General features: G+C 48.3%; 1 protein-coding gene and 1 long non-coding RNA gene across 6 annotated transcripts in view; one reads left to right on the forward strand and one right to left on the reverse strand.

Annotated features, from left to right (window-relative positions):
- The window catches only part of Bcor (BCL6 corepressor), a 121,725-nt gene that overhangs the window by 57,493 nt on the left and 43,653 nt on the right, over positions 1-20,579 (reverse strand). The gene's annotated exons all lie outside the window — the stretch shown is intronic.
- On the forward strand, positions 1,631-3,833 carry LOC142841236 (uncharacterized). Its single transcript, XR_012909035.1, has 3 exons — positions 1,631-1,726; positions 3,565-3,647; positions 3,751-3,833. It is a non-coding gene; the product is annotated as an uncharacterized LOC142841236 (long non-coding RNA).

The raw sequence follows: 20,579 nt of genomic DNA on the forward strand, positions 1-20,579 counted from the left end.
TGGAGGATCAGAAATTCAAGGCCCCTTTAACCTCAGCATTCCAGAGGCAGAGACAGGTGAATCTCTGTGAGTTTGAGGGCAGACTGGTCTACAGAGCTAGTTCCAGGACAGTCAAGGTTACAAAAAGAAACAACTCTGTTTCAAAGAACCAAAAGCAACAATAACAAAAAAGAAGAAAAGAAAAATTCAAGGTCATCCTCAGTTGCATAGAAAGCTGGGAGCCAGCCTGGGCCATTAGAGACTCTGTTTCAAAAAACAGCAACAAAACAAAGACCCAGTTTGATGGTGCACTTAGGAGGCAGAGGCAGGCGACACAGCCTACATAATGAGTTCCAGGCAGGCATGGTGAGACTCTGTCTCAAAAACAAAAATGAAAGAAAGATTGAATGAAACATAAATGAATGAATGACTGAATGCCTGATACATTGTTATTCTGTATGTAGCACAGGCTGATATTTGAAGCAAGTTCAAGAAAGCAAGACAGCTGTAGGGGTGGTGCTAATGTGCAGGGAGTGGATCTGTGGTTCTGGGGAAGACTGAGGCAGAAGTAATTAGCTAAGTCAAGTACAAGGCAAGAAGAGGAAATACCATCTGGAAAGACCCACGGGAACATGAGATGAATATACACAGCTCTTTCTTGGTCAGAGGAGCCAAGTGACTTACTTGGGTGCACATGTTTCTGGAAGATCCCTAGGAGGCCCCTTAGTCTTCCCAAGTGCAGAATATCATCCCCAGGTGACATCAGGAGCCCTTAGCCAAGATCAAGCCAAACCCCTTTAGTATTCCTTGCCTATTCCTGATCACTCAAGACAGGGTCTAACTGTATAGCTTAGGATTACAGGTACACACCACCATGCTCAGCTAACTCAGCTGTTACCTGGTGCCAAAAATTGTAGGCTCTTCCTCCTCAAGACCCTCAGGGCCCATCAATGTGGGCTCTGGTCATAACTGGCACTGGGCCACTGAGTCTTTTTCTCCCAGTTCCATGCCTTTGACCTCCTAACAGGAACTATGTCGCTGTGCTATTCTTCATAGCAAGAGAGTCTGTTTGAATAATTCGTATAGGATAAAAATAGCTACTGTTTATTGAGGACCTTCGCTCCCTTCCAGTTCTTTACTAGGTACATTTCCATGCAATCTCGATTATGCCCCCTAATAACCCTGTGGTTACACACTACCATCTACTTTACAGCTGAGGAAACTAAAGCTCTTAGAACTACCCATCCTCCCCCCCAAAAAACCCCAAACCTATGTATGGCTAATCTAGGAACGTGTGGCCACAGGGATTCCCCTAACTTCGCACCCCTCTGGCATGCAACATAGAGTGAGAACATGGCTTCTCAGTCAGGCATCTGCACTGTTTCCGCAGACTAAGTGCTTCTGGGACCAAATCCTATGCAGCTTCTCCGATCACATCTTTCTTGGGTCATCCTGGCCACTTGCCAACTGCAGTAAATGTCATACAAGGTGTTTCTTTGCTTTCAGGATCAGCAGGTGTCAACTGATCCATCTTGCCCACCATGGGAACCTAAGCAAATGCATCTCCATGAAGACTGAAGAGTGCCTTCCTCCCAGGAAACTCAAGGCAAAGACTTACTCCTCAGACAAAGCAAACAGACCCTGGAATGAAGTTTGAAAAACCTCTCTATTCTCCTTCCTGATGATACTAAACTGTGGCTCTGCAATGGATGATATTATGACCCGTTTTGTCCGTTCCCACTCCTGGGTAAGTTTCTTGGATTTTAAGCTTCCATGGACATCATCACTCTTAGGGCTGGCTGGACCAGATCCAGCTTGTCAGTAGAGCACTTATTGAGCATGTGTGAGGTCCCTAGGTTCCATTTCTAGCCCTGCAAACAAGCAAAAAGTCCGTGTCACCACTGCTACAATGAGAGAGAGAGAGAGAGAGAGAGAGAGAGAGAGAGAGAGAGAGAGAGAGAGAGAGAGAGAATGGGAAGGGGTCCCCATGCCCCTTCCACCCAACTCCTCTCCTGAAGCTTTTGAGATCTGGGGAGTAGATTAACTTTCTTCAGTTTCCTAAGGGCTTTCTGTCTGCCAAATACAATATACACTGATCTCATTCCTACAGAAAACTACAATCACCATTTCACAGATGAGGGAATGAAGGCCTAGAGACTAAACATAACGGTTTGCCTGGATACTCACCACCTGATTCCCTCAAACCCAACTGCTACCCAAGTCATTGCTTCCCCTGTCCTCATGGTGAGACATGGGCAAGTAAATGTCATACTTTCTAGGATCCATGGACAGCGAATTTGCTGGGCTCATCAGAAACAGGCTCTGATGTCAATGTCCTTCACTGCATCCTGCCATGCAAATGATGTCCCCTAAGGACATCATTGTCCTGCAGTGAATTTATTTGCCTGGTCCCTAGGAGAAGCCTTTTTTTTTCCTCCTGTGGCATGAAAAGCCAAGGATGAAGGATGTGGCAGAAACTCCAGAATGAAGGCTGAATGCCTTCATGGGTTCGGTGCCAGTGGCTACACTGGGACCCTCCTGGCCTGCTTGCTGGCACATAGAATTTGGAGGAGAGATCAATCTTGAAGAAAATTTAGCTTCTCTCTTTTTTGAAGTAGCCATGGTCCTCTTCACTAGGTCTGCTGGCAATGGTTAACGCCGCATGCTTTCTCCCCCTCCTCTGCTTCTTCCTTTCTTTAGGGTTTATTTTCCAACCATTGCCACAGTTTCTCTTCAGAGCAGAGTAAATAAATATTCAGAGTATACTGGCAGAGCAAACCCCTCATGCTGCTCTGACAGAGCCCCAGGTGGCAGATGGTACCAGATTACTCCTAGAGGGTACTGCTACTGTTTATAGAGTTCAAGGCTAACCCGCCACTGCTGTCAATTGAGGCCTAATCCTTTAATTATTCTCAAAATGCCAAAAATAAAGATTGCAAGGAAGGTAATTAATAGGATCATAAGGTGTATTCCTCATTTGTAATTATATATTATTATTTTTCTCCCTACTTTGTTCCAATAATGATTTAAGGCCGTTTCCAAAGATACACAAACCCAAGCAAAGATAAATAAAAGGAGTGGGATGTGAATTACAATGTCATGCCTGCTCGAGACATCTTTGCTCCACTCCACATAATAGAGCTGAATTCATAACGCCTTTCAAAAATGAGGTAATTTAGTTCTTTCAATGGCAACACTAGGCTCTTTGTCAAGAGAAAGGGTGTCAGGCAGTCTGGAAAGGACTCGGAAAGGACAAGGGGTCTGTTCTGTAAGGCTGGCAATTTCAGTGTGTGATCCTGGACAAGCTGTTTGTGTTGGTATAACAAAATACCTGAGATTGAGCAATTTATAAAGTAAAGAGGTTTATTTGGCTCATAATTCTGATGCCCAGAAGCTTCAAACAGCATGGCATTGGTGTCCTCGTGAGGGACCACAGGCTGCATGACAATGTGGCAAAGAAGCAGAGAGGATAGTAGCTGCATAAAGAAGGGGACAAGAGAGAGTCAGGTAATGACTTTAGCTTTGCAAGAACCCAGTTTCAAGAAAGCTAATCCACTCCACTGAAACTTGCATTAATCTCTTTAGGATCCAGTCACCTAATCACCACTCACCAGATCACACCACCTAAAGTTGCCACCACCTCAACACGGCTGGAAAGCAAGCTTCCAGTATGTGAATCCTTGTGTGTGTGTGTGGGGGGGGGGGGATTCGCACCATGCTTAAGTCATAGCATTCACCCTCTCTGGACACTGGACTCTGGGATCCCCACAGGTCTCTGTAAGTCCTGGAGGTGCCCCTGGATGTGGGAGGCAGAAACCAACAATGCTCCTCTAGCATGAGGGGCCGCTGTAAGAATCCTGTTCAAGCCAAGCGATGGTGGCACACGCCTTTAATCCCAGCACTCAGGCGGCAGAGACAGGTGGATCTCTGTGAGTTCGAGGCCAGCCTGGTCTACAGAGTGAGTTCCAGGACAGTCAAGGCTACACTGAGAAAAGAAAAAAAAAAGAAAGAAAAAAGAATCCTGTTCAAGAAACCACCTCCAGGCCCCAGAAAGTCCTCTCTCCTTCATCTTTTGCTCTCTGTGTCTCTGTTTCTCCCCTATTCCTGGATGACCCAGACAGTAGAACTTGAATTGTCTCCTATTCTGTGGCAATGATTCCACTTCCAATCCTTAGGCCAGAATGGCAGGAAGGAAGGTCCCCGGGAAGGAGCAAGGTACTGCAGTTTAAGCAGTGCTGTTGACTTTAGAGGCCCTTTATCTCCTCTTCACTCCCATTAACCACAGCTTCCACTTTGAAATCCCAAGCAACACCTAACACAAAGCTTAGCCTATCACTCCATTAAAAAGACTGATAAGAAGCCAGGGGTGGTGATGACACACCCATAATCCCAGCACCGGAGAGGGGTGGAGAAGGCAAAAAGGAAGGTCAAAAGTTCCAGTCCCGCTGGGCCCTGGTGGTGCCCACTTGGGAGGCAAAGGCCAGCCTGGTCTACTACAGAGTGAGTTCCAGGATAGCCAAGGCTACAGAGAGAAACTGTCTTGAAAACCGCACACACACACACACACACACACACACACACACACACAGAGAGAGAGAGAGAGAGAGAGAGAGAGAGAGAGAGAGATCCAGTCCAGCCTGAGCTACATATAGTAAGAGTGAGTCTCAGAAAACCCTGGAACTTATATTCTCTCTGTCCCATTCAAAGTCACAAGGGACCCACTGCTGCCTGTATTTAGCCTGAGTTCTTCTGAGTGTACTCCACAAAACAGAGCTCCTGGGGCTCAGCCCTGCCTGCCGAAAAACAGAAGCAGACGGCATGGACGCATCTAGCATACGAACTGCAGTACTGCGGAACCTCCTGCTATCCCCTCTGAAAGTGCCTGAGCGCCTGAGCGTTAGAAGTTGGACTAGGAGCCAGGCAGTAATGGCACACGCCTTTAATCCCAGCTTTAATCCCAGCACTCGGGAGGCAGAGGCAGGAGGACCTCTGAGTTTGAGGTCAGCCTGTTCTACAGAGCGAGTTCCAGAATAGCTAAGGCCACACAGAGAAACCTTGTCACACACACACACAAAAGATTACACAGTGAGTTGAAAGGCAGTGTGAGCTATGCACAGTGTGAAACCCTGTCTCAAAAAAGAAAAATATACCCCAAAATCTCGTGAACAGAAATACCCTTTCTTCTCAACAGTCTAGCCCGGCTGATTGGAACGGTGTGCCAAGCAGATGTTACAGAAGCTTCTGCTCAGGACAGAACACCAGATCTCTCTTCCCTCCTCTAGCCTTGCTGCCTTTCCTGCAGGGACATAGGGACATCCATTGCTGCCCACAGTGAATGCTCCGGTCCATACGTTAGCTATGTAACCCCACTAGTCACAATTGCTAGTAGTATTTGGGGGTGGGTCTGTGGGAAATAACATGTGTTTGTGTCTCACCTCACGATGCCTCCACCACATTGTCCTAGAGCAAGGAGACCCTCACCAGATGCCTGCCTCACTCTGGAACTGTAAGTTATGAACCCCTGTGCTCCCTTCTCCTCGCCTCTCCCTCACTGTCTCTTCTTTACATAGTGGTCAGATTCTCTTTCCTTTCTTTCCTTCCCTCTTCCCTCCCTCCCATATACTAAGCACCTCTATTACTATCCCCTCTCGCCCCACTCCTTACTCTATAGCCCAAACTGACCTACAACCCACGCTAGACAAGGCATTTTCGGCAAGCTCCCTGCTTTAGCTCCTTGAGTGCTGAAACTACAGGTGTGAGCCATCATCACCCCTACATTAAATTTTTAATCTTTATCTTTTAAAGAAATTACATTTTCTTTGTTTATTCATTTAGAGTGTATGTGTATCCTCTGTGGCCCTTGCGTGGGACAGAGACCAACTTCCAGGACTCAGTTCTCTCCTTCCACCATGGGGGTCCCAGGGATCAAACTCAGGTAAGTGCTTTTACCTGCTGAGACATCTTGGGGCCTATTTATGTTCCCCTGAGATAATGACTCAAACTGGTCACAAGTTTGCTATATAATTCATATTAGCTTTGAACTCCTGATCCTTTGGCTCTCGCTTCCTAAATACTGGGATTAGAGGCATGCCCCAGCATGTCCACCTTAAATTTCTATTTATAAAGTCCTGGTTTCTAGGAAGCAACAGAAAATGGCCCTGGAGTTGCCACTTTCCTCTGTCCCCCTTCTACTATTCAGTAACGCAGCCCGGGCAGGAATCCTTGATCTTGCCAACTCACTCCAATGCTCCTCCATCACCAAATCCTGCATTCTTTGCTCTTTGGAGCATGATTCTTCCATTGCTTGTCATCCAATGCCCTGCTTGCCCAGCACAGCCTCTTGTCAATGCCGTGGCAGTGACTGCCTGGCTGCTTTCCTTTTTCCGTGTCTGCCTCTTTCTGGTTCACTCCCTACGCAGAGGCCTGTAGGTAGCTATACTGCACCTGTGTGCAAAAGCCAGCCCAGGCACTACGTACCCCATGGGGAGATACCAAATGGCTGTCCTCAGGGCATCTGTGTTCCAGCAGGCCAGACGGCAACTAAACAATTAAGGTAACAGGTCATACAATGATCCAAGATGGTGTACAATGGACAGAAGAGAAAAAGTGAGAGCCGGTGAAGGGCATCTAAGAAGCAGAGTGGGGAGTCGTCTGCATGACCCCTAGGTGACCAGGGGTCAGAGCCTTGTGTGAGTGAGAGTGTGTGGGTACACGTGAGCCACAGTGCTCGTGTGGCAATCAGGGGACAACTTGCTAGAATGGGTTCCTTGCTGCCAGGGATTGAATTCAGGCCTCAGGTTCAGTGGCAAATTCCATTGTACACTAGAACACCTCACCCGCTCAAGGCCTTTTAGAGACAGAAGAGGGAAGGAAAACTTGAAAGGCGGTGAGGGGTCAGGCAAGTGGACCTGTCTTTGCAGGAAGGGTATTGGAGGCACAGGCATGGGCAGTGTGCAAAGGCCTTGGGGAAAGAGGGTGCCTGCTCTGTGTAAGGGGGAAAAACAGGATCCTAGCCTGGCTAAACTACAATAGGAGAAAGGATGTGGGCTATAGGGAAGCAGGTTCTGTGGCAGGCCTCTATGAAACTCCAAGGAGCTTCAGGGCATTCACTGTAGAGATAAAGATGAAAGACCTCAGCTGCTCTCCAGGCCAGGCTCAGGCCTGGGGTTGTTTTCAATCCCTACTCACCTTGGGGCCCACCTGGAGACTGTTCTTGTTTACTCTACCTTGGTCCCCTTTGTCCAAGCACCCAGAGTTCTGAAGAAAAAACTCCCAAGAACCCTTCTCCAGACCACGGTCCATGCCCTGGGTAAGGGCTTCACCATCTCAAACTGTCCCCAATCCTTCCCCCACAACCTCCCTCCTCTCAGTACATGGTAACTTAGCACCACACCTATGATCCAATGATGGGCTCACGTGGCTTGTGGCATATTTGAGGGTTCATTCTTCTGCACCATGAGCTTCCCTGGATGCTAGAGGCCCAGTGGTGACCTGAACCACCAAGAAGCTTATCCCTAGGAGATGGCCACACAAAAAGCAAATAAAAACAACTTTGGGAGATAGTGGGCAGGTTTACACAGATGACCCAGGGCACTGTGAGCTCAGGTGGGCCAGAACACCTTTAGTCAGGGTGACCAGAAGTCAGGAAACAGCCGAAGGCTGAGAAGGCAGCAGTTAGATGAGTCTCTAACAAGGATCGCTCCAGGCTTAGACAAACTACAAGTACACAGGCCCTGAAGGACAACTGACCTTGGCTTCTGTCCCGGTTAACTTTCTGTCAGTTTGACACAAGCTAGAGTCATCAGAGAGGAGGAAGCCTCAGTGAGGAAACGCCTCCATAAGATCGCACTGTAGGCAAGCCTGTGGGGCATTTTCTTAATTAGTAATTGATGGCACTTTTGTGGGTGGTGCCATGCCTGGGCTGGCAATCCTGGGTTCTATGAGAAAGCAGGTTGATCAAGCCATATGAAGCAAACCAGAAAGCAGCTCCCCTCCATGGCCTCTGCATCAGCTCCTGCCTCCAGGTCCCTGGCCTGTCTGAGTTTCGATACTGACTTCCTTCAATGATGAACAGTGATGTGGAAGAGTAAGCCAAACAAACCCTTTCCTCCCCAATTTGCTTTTTTGGACATGGTTTCATCACAGCAATAGAAATCCTAAAACAGGGGCTGGAGAGATGGCTCAGAGGTTAAGAGCATTGCCTGCTCTTCCAAAGGTCCTGAGTTCAATTCCCAGCAACCACATGGTGGCTCACAACCATCTGTAATGGGGTCTGGTACCCTCTCTGGCCTGCAGGCATACACACAGACAGAATATTGTATACATAATAAATAAATAAATAAATAAATAAATAAATAGATAGATAGATAGATAAATAAATATTTTTTTAGGAAAAAGAAATCCTAAAACATAGCCGGGCAGTGGTGGCACACACTTTTAATCCCAGCGCTCGCTCGGGAGGCTGAGGCAGGTGAATCTCTGTGAGTTCGAGGCCAGCCTGACCTACAAGAGCTAGTTCCAGGACAAGCTCCAAAGCTACAGAGAAACCCTGTCTCGAAAAAAAACAAAAAACAAAACAGAAAAAAAGGAAGGAAGGAAGGAAGGAAGGAAGGAAGGAAGGAAGGAAGGAAGGAAGGAAGGAAGGAAGGAAGGAAGGAAGGAAGAAAATCCTAAGAGAGTTCCTCTGAGGAAGTAAGGTTAGCTCCTAAGGCTGAACCAGAGTGACTCTTTCTAGGACTATGACTCCATAGCCCAGAAGCCTTTTGCATTCCCCCTGTGGCTATGTCTATCCCTCAGGCTAGCTCAGCTGACGGACAGTGCTTTTGTGGAATCTGAAGGTTTCAGACACAAGGGTTAAGGAGACGGCTCTGGGAAAAATGCTTGCTGCGAAAGCATGAGAAGGCCAATTCAGATCCCCAGAACCCTCATAAAAGTCAGATGTGGCTCTGCATCTTGTAATCCCAGCACCTGGAAGATGGAGACACAAGGATCCCTGGGGTTTGCTGGCTAACTTCTTTAGCTGAAATCAGTGAGTTCCGGGTTCAGTGAGAGACCCTATCTCAGAAAACAAAGTGGCAGCAGCGCAGTGGTGGCACACGCCTTTAATCCCTGCATTTGGGGGGCAGCAGAAGGTGGATCTCTGAGTTCTATGGCAGCCTGGTCTACAGAGTGTGTTCCACGACAGTCAGGGCTACAGAGAACCCTGTCTCAAAAAACTAAAACAAACAAACAAACGAATGAATGAGTAAAAAGTGGCTAGGGGCTGGGTGTGGTGGCCCTTGGGAGGAAGAGGTGGGCAGAGCTTTTCAAGCTCAAGAGCAGCCTGGTCTACACAGCAAGTTTTCAGGTCAGCCAGAGCAACATGAGACCCCGTCTCAAAAACAAATAAAGCAAAATTCATAAATAAAACACAAATTAACAAATGTAAGGCTGGATGTAGTGGCTACATAGTGAGATCCTGTCTCAAAAAACAACAACAACAACAAGTAAACCGTAGAGGGATAGAGGAAGATGCCCAGTGCCAACCTCTGCCTCACACACAAACACAGATGCCCAGTGCCAACCTCTGCTTCACACACACATATACACATGCCCGGTGCCAACCTCTGCTTTACACACACAGATGCCCAGTGCCAACCTCTGCTTCACACACAGATGCCCAGTGCCAACCTCTGCTTCACACACACAGATGCCCAGTGCCAACCTCTGCTTCACACACACAGATGCCCAGTGCCAACCTCTGCTTCACACACACGGATGCCCAGTGCCAACCTCTGCTTCACACAGATGCCCAGTGCCAACCTCTGCTTCACACACACACACACACAAACAACACACATACTCACATTTCTGTCTCCTTCTTCTGTCTTTTATTTGGTTGAGGATGGATGCAAAGGCCTTGCAGATGTTAGCATGTATTTCTCTCTAAGCTCTACCCACAGACTCTGAAGGCATATGTACGTATAAACCCTGTTCTGCTCTTTTGTTGTTCTTTACTTTGGTTTTGTTTCGTTGGTTGAATTTTTTGTTTTCTTTTTCAAAACAAGTTGGCTTTGAACTCCCGAGTCTCCTGACTGCATCTCCTAGTGCTGTGTCATCGGTGTGCACCACCACAACTGGTGGATGTGGTGCTAGGGATCAAATCCCAGGCTCTACCAGGCAACTGGTCTACCAACTTTCCTTCTCAGTCTTCAATCTGCTTTCTCCGCAAGCTTGTCCCAGCACTCTGCAGGCCTCCGAGAACAAACGCTAAACCCTAATCCCAAACTGAGGTCATTACTTGAATCCTTGAGCAGCCCAGGCAACCCTGAAAGCAATGTGAAAACAGTGTTCTTGTATATGCAGCCTCTTTGCTACCTCAGAGAGCCTGTGAGAGGATCAAGACGCAGATATTTGTGGAATGTTCCCTACTTTTTGCACCAGAAGAAAAAGGGCTAAATGTTGGAATGGCGTATCCAGGGTCTGCCTGGCTCTTGTCACCCAGCTCCTAGGCCTCAAATACACCTGGTCTAGCTGCTGGTGCCCTCTAGACGGCTGGCCTTCATTTTAGAAGAGATGGGCACGGGTCTATGCTTTTCCAGATTTATAGACCTTGAAGGCAGGATCAGGTAGATGCTTTTTCATGTCCTGTCCTCACTCCCATGTATGTCTACATACCTCTAGCTCCATGAGCTAGGACTTCACAGGAACCTCCTTCCTCCCATGTCCGAAGGACAACAGAAGCCACCACACTGGGTATCATCTGGCTTGTGTTCAGGCTATTCTTAGCAGCCTTCGGTCACCATCCTGAGAATTCAAAGTCCCCTGTCACTAGGGCTTAGTGCTTTCCCCACCAGGGCAGGGGAGTTTTCTATTTCTAGGCACAGAAGTCAGAGTAAAGAGTGACAAGGAACGTGCTGATTTAGGAAGCCCTGGCTTTGGGACACAGCCCAGCGACACACTTAGCCTGTTGCTGCCCACCACTGCCCCGGGCCTGACTGACTGGCCAGACTGTTTGGAAAACATGTTCTGATTTAGCAAAGAGGCATGGTGGGGGCTCTGGCCACAGCACAGCAGTTATCACGTCTGACCTCATTCCTGGGGCCTGAGGCAACTCTGAGGACTGCATGGCTCCCACACTTAATCTTCCTTGAAAGATACCCACAATAAGTCAAGCAGCAACACTGAACAAGGGGTGCGGGTGCGGGCACTAGCAATTCCTGGCTGGGTCCTCTCCTAAGAACGCCTGGCAAACTCCCCCTCTGGATAAGACCTTGTCACCATTGTGGAGGGACTATTTATCGTGTGTGGCCTGCCATCAGGTTGCATCAGTAGAGGGGCTCTAGAGACGGCACTGGGGGAGGCTGAGGAGAGATGGCGGCTTGCTCCAGCCAGCTGAACACGTTGCAGGAGGAAGGTTTCCGCCGAGCTACTATCAAAGCCTAAAGGAGTTCAGAGATAGAAGGCATGTGGAACCCAACTGCCTGACAAAAGTGAATCCAATCCAGGATCCAGGAAGTGCTGGCTTTTGTCAGCTTTACTATTGGTGGTGCCACCAAAGCCACTTCCCTCAGCTGCACCCTGGGCTTCCAGAAGTGGGACATTTGAGGTCCCACACTCCGTGCTGGTTTTTGTTCGCTTCCTTCCTCCCTTCTCATTTCTCTTGGGGTGGCTGAGTCTGCAAACTGTATTTGTCCTTGATTTGCTTGGCTCCAGGAGGAGCAGAGCAAAACCTGAGAGGAGGTGGAGGCTGGGATGGGGGACAATTGGGGAGAGGACAATTGGGGACACAAGGATATGGACCAAGCAGAAATGGTACCTCTTACTAAACACCTGTGATTCCCTCACACCTGTCACCATGCCCAGGTAGTGGAGGAAGGAGGAAGATGGCAAGTTCCAGGCCAGCTAGTAAGCTCTCGAAACCAGTCACCAAACCAAATTCCAGGCAAGCCAGCTCACTCCCAAACCAGTGTTCCTCCAGCCCACAGCAGGTTCAAGGTCAAAACCCTATGTCTTGTAGGGTGGACACAGTAAAGAGGAGCACTTACTGAGGCGCTGGAGAGATGGCTCAGTGGTTTGCAGCACTTGCTGCTCTTCCAGAGGACCTGGGTTCAATTCCCAGCATCCACATTAGGCAGCTCACAAACAGCTGTAACTCCAGATACTGGGGATAGGATGCACTCTTCTAGTCTTTGAAGACACCCCCACAAACATACACATACTCACAAAGAGATACATGTGGCATATGCCTTCAATCCCAACACTCCAGTGTCAGAAGTAGGAAGATATTTGAGTTCAAGGCTAGCCTGGTCTACATAGAGTTCCAGGACAGCCAGGGCTAAATAGAGAGACCTAGTCTCAAAAATAAAAATAAAATATTCAAATGAGCAGCTGTGGAATGGGGAAGGGGTAGGGCCTTGAAGGGAGGCTCTGATTTGAAAGATCCCCCTCATGGAGGGGACAGAGAGATGGGCCAGCCAGGAAAAGCACCTGCTGCCCAAGCATGGTGACCTGAGTTTAATCCACAGAACCCACCATGGAAGGGGAGACTGAACATGAGCACCGTGCACACATGTATGTGCCCACGTCTCCCACACAGTGCAAGCGCATGGATGTGCACACACACATGCGCAGAGAGAGAGAGAGAGAGAGAGAGAGAGAGAGAGAGAGAGAGAGAGAGAGAGAAAGAGAGAGAGAACAATTTAAAATTTAAAAACAAACAACAAAAACCAGAATCCCCAACAAGGATTTCTGGGCTTCTGAACTAGGGCCTGAAGGGACCATGAAGACTCGGGATGAGTTCTCCTCTGTAAATGTCTTCTGAACATCCCCTATGTCTGGGAACAAGTGAGATACTCTCTCCAAGGAGACTGCCCTGGAAAGACATTTGACACCTTGGGGGAAAGGAAGTCAGATGGAAGATGGAGAGCTGGACCCAGGAGGTGACAAAGGCAGGTGTGGCCAGTCTGCCCTGTCTTGTTCTTGAAGGCCACCCACACAGTCCACTTACGGTGAGATGAAAGGGGGCAGGGAAAGACAAGTGACAAAGACAGGTGAGGTGGTCCCAGAAGCTGCTGTGCACACAGCAATGACATCTTAGTGACAGCAGCCATTTCAGCAGCTGAGGAAGGAGCCTGTTTACGGGAGAAATTGAAAATGGAGGATGAGGCCTAGTCCGAGTTTTTTCTCTCTAACCTCCAGGTGAACAGAAGATATAACAGCAGTAACAGTTGTACTAGGCGTGGGTCTGTTTGCACCCTGACAAGGTGAGACACTGGGTCCCCTCAGAGTCCCTCAAACCCAGGCATGGGTCCTTGACAGTACCTGCTACCAAGGTGGGGACCAGAGTATGTTTTTACGTTTATGCTGTGGGTCCTCAGAATGTGACCTTATTTGAAAGTAGGACCCTTAAAGAGGTGATTAAGGTAAAATGTTGTCACCAGGGTCGATCCTAATCCACTTTGACTGCTATCTTATGGGAAGAGGTCAGGATACAGACAAAGACAGGGAAGATCATATGAGGGCACAAAGAGAAGGTAGCCGTCCACAAGGCCAGGACAGGAACGTCACAAAAAGCCAACCCCACTGTCACCCTGATTTGACTGCCAGACCACAGAATCATTGGTTATGAAATTCCAATGGGATTGTTGAAATTCTGTTGATGAAATTCTGAGCCGACTAACAGGGTATGGCCCTAGAATTTGGACAGGCCTAAAACGTGCTCTGAACAACATCTGTTCCAAGAAAGTGGTGGATGACTTCCGAGGTGACACCTTAAGAGGCCTTCCTGTAGCTTCTTCTTTGCCCTCTAGGACAGTTCTGAGACTGCCACATAAGCAAAGCCAGTATCGTAACCAGACGACCGGGAAAGCCACCGAAAGAAGCGCTGCAGTCCCGTCCCAGCTAACAATGGGCACCAACTGTCAGGCTCTTCTGGAAGCCATCTTGAACTATCCTGTCAATGATTCCAGCTCTTTGAGCTAGCCCTGCTAGATCCAGCTGCAGAACTAATCAGAAAGCCATTCAATTGTGAAGGTGTGTCCACGTCTTAGTCCATTTTCTGTTGTCATGGATCATGGAATATATTAAAGAGTAGAAACGAACTGGGTGTGGCGGTGCGGCCTTTATTCCCAGAGGCCACGGCAGAAGGATCTCTGAGTTCAAGGTCAACCTGGTCTCAAAATGAGTTCCAGGCTAGGCAAGTCTGTACAGTGAGATACTATCTTGTGTGTGTGTGTGTGTGTGTGTGTGTGTGAGAGAGAGAGAGAGAGAGAGAGAGAGAGAGAGAGAGAGAGAGAGAGATTTGGATTGAGAGAGAGAGAGAGAGAGAGAGAGAGAGAGAGAGAGAGAGAGAGAGAGATATTTGGATTTAATTATTGCAGTGTGCCCAAGGCAGTTGAGTCAACATGTTCCTGAGAACCAAATCCCAGCCCTCTGGAAGAACACTTATCACCCTTAACCACTAAGCCATCTCTCCATCAACCCTTGCAAGCTTCATTTCTTCCTTCCTTCCTTCCTTTCGTTTGTTTTTGTTTTTCCAGACAAAGTTTCTCTGTGTGTAGGAGGTAGACCTGGCTGTCCTAGAAGTCACTCTGTAGACCAGGCTGGCCTCGAACTCACAGAAATCCGCCTGCCCCTACCTGAGTGCTGGCTTAAAGGCGTGAGCCACCATCCATGTCCAGCTCTCAAGCCCCATTTTTGCCTCTGTTAATAAGCAGCTGCCAATGGAAGTCAGCTCTCCAGATATCTATAAATCAAACACTGTCTCAGGAGCTCGGGTGTAGCTCAGTGGTAAAGCAATTGGCTGGTAAACACAAAGCCAAGTCCAATGCCCAGCATGGCAGCAACAGCAACCAAACCCCCTCTGGATGCACAGCTGTGAGCCAGTAGGGAAAAAGCCTTTGTTTACTAATTTCATTTATGCCACTATATGGTAAACACCAATGAAGTATGAGGCATATAGTTAATGCATTCTTTTATATAACTTTCATGAATGTATGGTAAAAATAAGGCTCAGCCATGACCCTATTTTATAGGTGATAGAACTGAGGCTTAAGGCCAGACACAGTGGCTCATACCTATAATCCCAACACTCGGGAGTCTGAGGCAGGAGGACCATAAATTCAAAGCCAAGCCTGGCATGATGGCACACACATTTAATCCCAGCACTCCTGAGGCAGAGGCACGTGATCTCTGTGTGCTGAGGCCAGTATCGTCTGCATATCAAGCTCCAGTCTGAACAAAGCTGCATAAAGACAAAACAAAATTTACAAAAAAAAAAAAAATTCAAAGCCAGCCTGAGAGATATAGGAGTTCAAAGTCACCCTCCACTGTAGCTTCTCAAAAGTTTCTCAAAAACAGAGACAGAGAGGCCCTGGGGTTTAGGAGCTGTCTTGAGGTCACAGAGCTAGTGGACCACGCAGCACTTCCTCTACCCTACATATGAAGCTAAGTGCTTAAATTCGGTTCCCACTCTGGCCTCTCAGCCTCTCCTTCCAGATACCTCTGGTCCCTTTCTACACTCCCGCTTATGCCAGCCCCTAACAGCTGGGGACCAACCTGGTTAAGGGCACCTCACATTTCCTCCTAATGAGAAGAGCATCTCCTTACCCTCATTTTACAAGTAAGGAAACTGAGGCATGGAGATGAGCATAGGCAGCCTGCTCTGTGGCCCAGACCTGTTACTCCATGCCCTTGGGAGGCCTCTCCTGGCCCTGCCTTTCCTCCCATGGATTCCTTGGGTGCTTACCCTGGGACATGAGAGGGCTGAGGATGTAGCTCAGTTGGTAGAGTGCTTGCCTAGCATGCATGAAGATCTGGGTTCAATTTGCAGCATCGCAGAAAACTGGGCATGGGGGATGGGAGATAGCTCAGTTGGTAAATGCTTGCAAGGCAAGCATAAGGAGCTAAGTTAGATCCCCAGAATAAACACACACACACACACACACACACACACACACACACACACAGCAGGCTTGTAATTTCAACATTGAGGACACAGAAACCCATAGCAGCAGATCCCTATGGCTCACTGAGCCTAACAGGCAAGGCATTCTAGGCCAGAAAGGGGCCCATTCTCAAAAAAAAAAAAAAGAGAGAGAGAGAGAGAGAGGGAACAAAATGCCTCAACTGGTAAAGACATTTGCTGCACAAGCCTGGAAACCTGAATTGGATCCTCTGAACCCATATAAAGGAAGTGAAAGGGGAGAATGGGAGAAATGACTCCAGGAAGTTATCCTCTGAACTCTAAACACACACCCTGGAACATACCCACACAGACAATAATAAATAAAAAATGTAAAGGTAGCTGGTGCCTTGAAGAACAACTCATGGGCACGTGTACACACACACACACACACAAATACAAATACTCGGGATTGGGGGGGGGGGGACAGGACACCGACAGACAACAAATGACAAATACCAAACACAGTGGGGCACTCCTGTAATTCCACCAATCAAAAGGAGGGTCAGAGGTTCAAGGTCACCATCAGCTACTTAGTAAGTTTGAAGCCAGTTTGGGCTACAGAAGACCTCAACTAAAAAAGAACACACACACACACACACACACAAAATCCAACCATTTACAGCCATCAGGGCTGTGCACTGTGAAATACAAGGAATACACACTATGCAGGGGAGGTTAAGCATCCATATTGCTGTGAGTGCTTTCCCAGGCAGCTCTGCATAAGCCAGTTGCTAAATGTGATGCCAGTGGAGGAGGGGTGCTGGCGGAGCAGCTGGAAAACCCCAGGAGGAAAGGAAGCAAACCTAGAGAGCAGTTTCCTCAGAGCACCGCACACGGACTCTCTTCTGCCCCTTTCGAAGAGGTCAATGGTACCCCTGACAAATGCCAGGCCTGTCATGGCTTCTCCCTCTGCTGGTCTACCTTTCGGGGTACATTTCTGCCCACTCTGGCACTGCAGGAAGCCCCAGCTCCCTCTCCCTGCAGCCTAAGAAGAGGCCTATGAAATGTAGCCCTGAGGAAGCAGCCATGCCTTCCTCCCTGGGACTGCCCCCAGAGGTCTCTGCCTGACCTTCCCTCGGGCCATCAAACCTGGAGTTCAGAAAACAAGTTGGAAGAGACCAGTGAGGCAGAAGAGCCAGTGCCAAAGCTATTCTCTAGGAGTCATCCCGTCACAAGTGGGTCCCTACGTGTCTGAAGTCTCTCCTCCAAGCCAAAGAGCGGCCAACTGAGACTAGGCATAGGGGGTGGATGGGGTAATATTGGGGTCCCAAGGAACCAAGAGAAGCTTCGTGGATCTGACGACCCTCTTTGGGGAGTTCAGGTGCTCAGTGTCGGATAGTGTCCCATTGCTACCTTGAACTCTATCCAAAGTGATTAGACATGACCAGGAACTGAGAAGTATTGACCATTCTATTTCTATGGCACCATAGACACCCCCCACCCCCCACCCCCCAACGGAAAAGGTGATGCATGGTCCTGGCTTTGCTGTGAGCTCCCAGGCCCCAGACTAGAAGGAGACGTTCTGCCAGCCTAAGAGTTGACGTCACCGACTCTGCCTGACGGCTCACGACATACAGCGCTGCTCTCAAACACGCATGTGTGTGTTGGCAGCCACAGTCTTTCACCATGAGGTGGATGATACACCTTGAAGCCAAGTTGGGCTTTTAAGTGCTTTCAATGACACTGTGAATAATGGCTAACTCAGGAAATGCCACACGGTTCCTTCTTGGCTTTCTTGTCCCCTCGCCCCCCAGTATCACTAAGAAGTCAGTTCTCAATGGGCATGGTAGTTAGCACACACCTTTATTTTTTTTAAGATTTATTTATTATGTATACAACATTCTGCCTGCCTGCATGTATGCCCTCACGCTAGAAGAGGGCATTGTTGTTTGTGAGCCACCATATGGTTGCTGGGAATTGAACTCAGGACCTCTGGAAGAGCAGCCAGTGCTCTTAATCACTGAGCCATCTCTCCAGCCCTAGCACACACCTTTAAACCCAGCACTTGGGAGGCAAAGGCAGGTGGGTCTCTATGAGTTTGAGGCCAGTTTGGTCTACACAGGGAGCTCCAGGACAGCATAGAGAGACCTTGTCTCAAAAGGGGGGGAAAAGATGCTTTAATGGAGTTCTGGGCCATTTTGTTGTCCACCACAATAGATCTATGGTGAGATGCCCATTCGGTGTAACTTCCTACATACAGAAAAGTGAGGCCCAGGGAACTGTATAAGTCATCACACACCTGATGAGAGCTGAGATCCCAGTCTTGTCTCTGGATGTGATTCAGGGCCCCTGACTCTGAATTTCCTCACTCCCCCAAAGAGGACATTCTTTTCAGACTCAATTAGCTTCCTAAGTGGGCCATTCGTCAGGGTCAGAGCTGCCCGTGCTAAATGTCAAAGGCAGAGTTCCGGGTCCTACCCCAGGCCTACTGAATCAGAATTCTCAGGCATGGGGCTGGAGCTCCACATTCTAACCTGGCATCCCAAGCAACCCTGAGGTCACTGGTGTGTGAGCCAGCCAGGGGGCCCTTCTACTCAGTCACGATATTTGTGAGACAAACAGAAGGGACCAGAAAGCCGCTCATGGATTTGCACATCAAATTAAATGAAAACCTCTTCTTTTCTCTTTTCTCTCCCCGTTTCCCTTTCTTTGTGAGATGGAGTTTCACTGTGTTATCCAGGCTGACCCAAGAACGTGTAGCTGATACAAGTGTGTATTGACACAAATGACAAAATTTCCTTGTCCGGACGCTGGGAAGTCCTTTTTACTCTTACATGACTAAGAGACAAAATTTTTAGTTTTTTGTTTTAGTGTATGTGTATGAGTGTTTTGCCTTTATACATATCTGTGTACCACATGCATGTAATGCCCTTGGAGGCCAGAAGAGGGTGTTTAATCCCCTGGAACTAGAGTTATAGACAGCTGTGGGTACTGGGAATCGAACCCAGGCCTTTGGAAGAGTAACCAGTGCACTCACTGCTGAGCCATCTCTCCAGTCTGTTTTGTTTTTTGGATTTTGGTTTTTTTGCTGTTGCTAAGTAGTGGAGGCTGGCCTCTACTTATAATCCTCCTCTTTTCCCCTCCCAAGTGCTGGGATTGCTATGTGCTTCCATTCTGGCTTAGGAGACAGAATTGGCTCTCTGCTCCGTGCCTTCTAAGACTGCCCAACACTTAAGAGATTGAGGCAGGAGGATTTGGGGTTCAAGGCCAGCCTGGGTCAGCCATGGCTCTGCTACTCAGTAAAACTAACCCTTTGTTAGAAAGCCATAAACAAAGCAAACCAAACAAACCATATAACTGAACTAAAGCAGGAACTTACATAGGAGGCCTTTTAGAACAACACAGTGTAAGTTCGTGGCTGCGACAATCAGCACAAAGATAACAGCAAGAACCTGATAGAATAGTGGGTGTCAGAAGCTCGGGCAGGGCTCCTCAGGGAAGCTAACACCTGGAGTTAGAAATTAGGGTGAGTTGGGCAGGGTGACACAAACCTTTAGTCTTCTTACTGGGCAGGCAGAGCTCTGTGAGACTGAGGACAGCTTAGAGTTCCAGGCCAGCCCATCTCAACAGAAAACCAAAACAACAAAAGCGAGGCTGAGCAGGACTAGCACTCCAGTGGGGCTCTGGATGGACCTTGGCCAAGAAAGCATCGGCCAGCGGAGGCCTGCGTGCACAGGGAGGTCCTGCTGCCTTGTGGACATGAACTGGGCAAAACTATTGGAGTGGGATGGGGCAGGGACAGACTATGGAGGAATTAACCAGACCTTGATCTTTTTGGTTTGTTTTTCTTTTCTTTTCTTTTTTCTTTTTTAAAGACAAGGTTTCACTCTGTAGCTAAAACTAGCCTGGAACTCACCCTGTAGCCTAGGCTTCCCTCAAACTTGCAGCAATCCCCTTGCCTCAACCTCCCAAGCGCTGAGATGACAGGCATGAGTTGATCTGGGTTTTCATTTTCGCAGTGTCCAAAAGCTACTGTCACTAAAGATCACGGACCAAATTTCTGATTTTACTGAAGATTCCCAAACTACAGTCCCCCGTTTCCCAGAGCATTGGAGAACATTTCCCTGGGAGGATGGGCTTGTGGGAAGTGGGGTGGCCTGGAACTCACTATGCAACCCAAGCTGGTCCCAAATTCACCACAATCCTCCTGCCTCAGACTCCCAAGGGCTGAGGTAGCACAGTTTGAGAGAATTTAAAAACAAAACTTTAGCGTTTATTTATTTAGCTGGTTAGCGTGTGTGTGTGTGTGTGTGTGTGTGTGTGTGTGTGTGTAGGTCAGAGGTCAACTTTCAGGAATTGGTTCTCTCCAGGGGATCAAGCTCAGATAGCCAGGTTTGGTGGTAAGTGCCTTTATCTTGATAGCTCAGGAGTTTTTTGTGTCTTCGTTTTGGGATTTTTGTTGTTGTGTTTTGTTTTTTGAGGCAGGGTTTCTCTTGTGTAGCCTTGGCTGTCCTAGAACTCACTCTGTTGACCAGGCTGGCCTTGAACCTATGTAGATGTGCCTGCCTCTGCCTCCCGAGTGGTAGGATTAAAGATGTGTGCACCACCAGCCAACTACAGGGTTTCTGGGTGTAACAGCCCTTGCTGTCCTGGAACTTGCTCTGCAGACCTGGCCATCCTCAAACTCACAGAGATTCACCTGCCTCTGCCTGCC

This window comes from Microtus pennsylvanicus, chromosome X (assembly GCF_037038515.1).
Source record: "Microtus pennsylvanicus isolate mMicPen1 chromosome X, mMicPen1.hap1, whole genome shotgun sequence".
NCBI lineage: Eukaryota > Metazoa > Chordata > Mammalia > Rodentia > Cricetidae > Microtus > Microtus pennsylvanicus.